The sequence below is a fragment of the Myxocyprinus asiaticus genome, unplaced genomic scaffold (genome assembly GCF_019703515.2).
Source record: "Myxocyprinus asiaticus isolate MX2 ecotype Aquarium Trade unplaced genomic scaffold, UBuf_Myxa_2 HiC_scaffold_181, whole genome shotgun sequence".
Lineage (NCBI taxonomy): Eukaryota > Metazoa > Chordata > Actinopteri > Cypriniformes > Catostomidae > Myxocyprinus > Myxocyprinus asiaticus.
Genome location: NW_026249629.1, coordinates 1 through 5,000, shown reverse-complemented (window position 1 = coordinate 5,000; position 5,000 = coordinate 1).

The window sequence follows — 5,000 nt, the reverse complement described above, 5'->3', positions numbered from 1 at the left end:
TTAGGGTTAGGGTTAGGGTTAGGGTTAGGGTTAGGTTAGGGTTAGGGTTAGGGTTAGGGTTAGGGTTAGGGTTAGGGTTAGGGTTAGGGTTAGGGTTAGGGTTAGGGTTAGGGTTAGGGTTAGGGTTAGGGTTAGGGTTAGGGTTAGGGTTAGGGTTAGGGTTAGGGTTAGGGTTAGGGTTAGGGTTAGGGTTAGGGTTAGGTTAGGGTTAGGGTTAGGGTTAGGGTTAGGGTTAGGGTTAGGGTTAGGGTTAGGGTAGGGTTAGGGTTAGGGTTAGGGTTAGGGTTAGGGTTAGGGTTAGGGTTAGGGTTAGGGTTAGGGTTAGGGTTAGGGTTAGGGTTAGGGTTAGGGTTAGGGTTAGGGTTAGGGTTAGGGTTAGGGTTAGGGTTAGGGTTAGGGTTAGGGTTAGGGTTAGGGTTAGGGTTAGGGTTAGGGTTAGGGTTAGGTTAGGGTTAGGGTTAGGGTTAGGGTTAGGGTTAGGGTTAGGGTTAGGGTTAGGGTTAGGGTTAGGGTTAGGGTTAGGGTTAGGGTTAGGGTTAGGGTTAGGGTTAGGGTTAGGGTTAGGGTTAGGGTTAGGGTTAGGGTTAGGGTTAGGGTTAGGGTTAGGGTTAGGGTTAGGGTTAGGGTTAGGGTTAGGGTTAGGGTTAGGGTTAGGGTTAGGGTTAGGGTTAGGGTTAGGGTTAGGGTTAGGGTTAGGGTTAGGGTTAGGGTTAGGGTTAGGGTTAGGGTTAGGGTTAGGGTTAGGGTTAGGGTTAGGGTTAGGGTTAGGGTTAGGGTTAGGGTTAGGGTTAGGGTTAGGGTTAGGGTTAGGGTTAGGGTTAGGGTTAGGGTTAGGGTTAGGGTTAGGGTTAGGGTTAGGGTTAGGGTTAGGGTTAGGGTTAGGGTTAGGGTTAGGGTTAGGGTTAGGGTTAGGGTTAGGGTTAGGGTTAGGGGTTAGGGTTAGGGTTAGGGTTAGGGTTAGGGTTAGGGTTAGGGTTAGGGTTAGGGTTAGGGTTAGGGTTAGGGTTAGGGTTAGGGTTAGGGTTAGGGTTAGGGTTAGGTTAGGGTTAGGGTTAGGGTTAGGTTAGGGTTAGGGTTAGGGTTAGGGTTAGGGTTAGGGTTAGGGTTAGGGTTAGGGTTAGGGTTAGGGTTAGGGTTAGGGTTAGGGTTAGGGTTAGGGTTAGGGTTAGGGTTAGGGTTAGGGTTAGGGTTAGGGTTAGGGTTAGGGTTAGGGTTAGGGTTAGGGTTAGGGTTAGGGTTAGGGTTAGGGTTAGGGTTAGGGTTAGGGTTAGGGTTAGGGTTAGGGTTAGGGTTAGGGTTAGGGTTAGGGTTAGGGTTAGGGTTAGGGTTAGGGTTAGGGTTAGGGTTAGGGTTAGGGTTAGGGTTAGGGTTAGGGTTAGGGTTAGGGTTAGGGTTAGGGTTAGGGTTAGGTTAGGGTTAGGGTTAGGGTTAGGGTTAGGGTTAGGGTTAGGGTTAGGGTTAGGGTTAGGGTTAGGGTTAGGGTTAGGGTTAGGGTTAGGGTTAGGGTTAGGGTTAGGGTTAGGGTTAGGGTTAGGGTTAGGGTTAGGGTTAGGGTTAGGGTTAGGGTTAGGGTTAGGGTTAGGGTTAGGGTTAGGGTTAGGGTTAGGGTTAGGGTTAGGGTTAGGGTTAGGGTTAGGGTTAGGGTTAGGGTTAGGGTTAGGTTAGGGTTAGGGTTAGGGTTAGGGTTAGGGTTAGGGTTAGGGTTAGGGTTAGGGTTAGGGTTAGGGTTAGGGTTAGGGTTAGGGTTAGGGTTAGGGTTAGGGTTAGGGTTAGGGTTAGGGTTAGGGTTAGGGTTAGGGTTAGGGTTAGGGTTAGGGTTAGGGTTAGGGTTAGGGTTAGGGTTAGGGTTAGGGTTAGGGTTAGGGTTAGGGTTAGGGTTAGGGTTAGGGTTAGGGTTAGGGTTAGGGTTAGGGTTAGGGTTAGGGTTAGGGTTAGGGTTAGGGTTAGGGTTAGGGTTAGGGTTAGGGTTAGGGTTAGGGTTAGGGTTAGGGTTAGGGTTAGGGTTAGGGGTTAGGGTTAGGGTTAGGGTTAGGGTTAGGGTTAGGGTTAGGGTTAGGGTTAGGGTTAGGGTTAGGGTTAGGGTTAGGGTTAGGGTTAGGGTTAGGGTTAGGGTTAGGGTTAGGGTTAGGGTTAGGGTTAGGGTTAGGGTTAGGGTTAGGGTTAGGGTTAGGGTTAGGGTTAGGGTTAGGGTTAGGGTTAGGGTTAGGGTTAGGGTTAGGGTTAGGGTTAGGGTTAGGGTTAGGGTTAGGGTTAGGGTTAGGGTTAGGGTTAGGGTTAGGGTTAGGGTTAGGGTTAGGGTTAGGGTTAGGGTTAGGGTTAGGGTTAGGGTTAGGGTTAGGGTTAGGGTTAGGGTTAGGGTTAGGGTTAGGGTTAGGGTTAGGGTTAGGGTTAGGGTTAGGGTTAGGGTTAGGGTTAGGGTTAGGGTTAGGGTTAGGGTTAGGGTTAGGGTTAGGGTTAGGGTTAGGGTTAGGGTTAGGGTTAGGGTTAGGGTTAGGGTTAGGGTTAGGGTTAGGGTTAGGGTTAGGGTTAGGGTTAGGGTTAGGGTTAGAGGTTAGGGTTAGGGTTAGGGTTAGGGTTAGGGTTAGGGTTAGGGTTAGGGTTAGGGTTAGGGTTAGGGTTAGGGTTAGGGTTAGGGTTAGGGTTAGGGTTAGGGTTAGGGTTAGGGTTAGGGTTAGGGTTAGGGTTAGGGTTAGGGTTAGGGTTAGGGTTAGGGGTTAGGGTTAGGGTTAGGGTTAGGGTTAGGGTTAGGGTTAGGGTTAGGGTTAGGGTTAGGGTTAGGGTTAGGGTTAGGGTTAGGGTTAGGGTTAGGGTTAGGGTTAGGGTTAGGGTTAGGGTTAGGGTTAGGGTTAGGGTTAGGGTTAGGGTTAGGGTTAGGGTTAGGGTTAGGGTTAGGGTTAGGGTTAGGGTTAGGGTTAGGGTTAGGGTTAGGGTTAGGGTTAGGGTTAGGGTTAGGGTTAGGGTTAGGGTTAGGGTTAGGGTTAGGGTTAGGGTTAGGGTTAGGGTTAGGGTTAGGGTTAGGGTTAGGGTTAGGGTTAGGGTTAGGGTTAGGGTTAGGGTTAGGGTTAGGGTTAGGGTTAGGGTTAGGGTTAGGGTTAGGGTTAGGGTTAGGGTTAGGGTTAGGGTTAGGGTTAGGGTTAGGGTTAGGGTTAGGGTTAGGGTTAGGGTTAGGGTTAGGGTTAGGGTTAGGGTTAGGGTTAGGGTTAGGTTAGGGTTAGGGTTAGGGTTAGGGGTTAGGGTTAGGGTTAGGGTTAGGGTTAGGGTTAGGGTTAGGGTTAGGGTTAGGGTTAGGGTTAGGGTTAGGGTTAGGGTTAGGGTTAGGGTTAGGGTTAGGGTTAGGGTTAGGGTTAGGGTTAGGGTTAGGGTTAGGGTTAGGGTTAGGGTTAGGGTTAGGGTTAGGGTTAGGGTTAGGGTTAGGGTTAGGGTTAGGGTTAGGGTTAGGGTTAGGGTTAGGGTTAGGGTTAGGGTTAGGGTTAGGGTTAGGGTTAGGGTTAGGGTTAGGGTTAGGGTTAGGGTTTTAGGGTTAGGGTTAGGGTTAGGGTTAGGGTTAGGGTTAGGGTTAGGGTTAGGGTTAGGGTTAGGGTTAGGGTTAGGGTTAGGGTTAGGGTTAGGGTTAGGGTGGGTTAGGTAGGTTAGGGTTAGGTTAGGGTTAGGGTTAGGGTTAGGGTTAGGGTTAGGGTTAGGGTTAGGGTTAGGGTTAGGGTTAGGGTTAGGGTTAGGGTTAGGGTTAGGGTTAGGGTTAGGGTTAGGGTTAGGGTTAGGGTTAGGGTTAGGGTTAGGGTTAGGGTTAGAGGTTAGGGTTAGGGTTAGGGTTAGGGTTAGGGTTAGGGTTAGGGTTAGGGTTAGGGTTAGGGTTAGGGTTAGGGTTAGGGTTAGGGTTAGGGTTAGGGTTAGGGTTAGGGTTAGGGTTAGGGTTAGGGTTAGGGTTAGGGTTAGGGTTAGGGTTAGGGTTAGGGTTAGGGTTAGGGTTAGGGTTAGGGTTAGGGTTAGGGTTAGGGTTAGGTTAGGGTTAGGGTTAGGGTTAGGGTTAGGGTTAGGGTTAGGGTTAGGGTTAGGGTTAGGTTAGGGTTAGGGTTAGGGTTAGGGTTAGGGTTAGGGTTAGGGTTAGGGTTAGGGTTAGGGTTAGGGTTAGGGTTAGGGTTAGGGTTAGGGTTAGGGTTAGGGTTAGGGTTAGGGTTAGGGTTAGGGTTAGGGTTAGGGTTAGGGTTAGGGTTAGGGTTAGGGTTAGGGTTAGGGTTAGGGTTAGGGTTAGGGTTAGGGTTAGTAAGGTTAGGGTTAGGGTTAGGGTTAGGGTTAGGGTTAGGGTTAGGGTTAGGTTAGGGTTAGGGTTAGGGTTAGGGTTAGGTTAGGGTTAGGGTTAGGGTTAGGGTTAGGGTTAGGGTTAGGGTTAGGGTTAGGGTTAGGGTTAGGGTTAGGGTTAGGGTTAGGGTTAGGGTTAGGTTAGGGTTAGGGTTAGGGTTAGGGTTAGGGTTAGGGTTAGGGGTTAGGGTTAGGGTTAGGGTTAGGGTTAGGGTTAGGGTTAGGGTTAGGGTTAGGGTTAGGGTTAGGGTTAGGGTTAGGGTTAGGGTTAGGGTTAGGGTTAGGGTTAGGGTTAGGGTTAGGGTTAGGGTTAGGGTTAGGGTTAGGGTTAGGGTTAGGGTTAGGGTTAGGGTTAGGGTTAGGGTTAGGGTTAGGGTTAGGGTTAGGGTTAGGGTTAGGGTTAGGGTTAGGGTTAGGGTTAGGGTTAGGGTTAGGGTTAGGGTTAGGGTTAGGGTTAGGGTTAGGGTTAGGTTAGGGTTAGGGTTAGGGTTAGGGTTAGGGTTAGGGTTAGGGTTAGGGTTAGGGTTAGGGTTAGGGTTAGGGTTAGGGTTAGGGTTAGGGTTAGGGTTAGGGTTAGGGTTAGGGTTAGGGTTAGGGGTTAGGGTTAGGGTTAGGGTTAGGGTTAGGGTTAGGGTTAGGGTTAGGGTTAGGGTTAGGGTTAGGGTTAGGGTTAGGGTTAGGGTTAGGGTTAGGGTTAGGGTTAG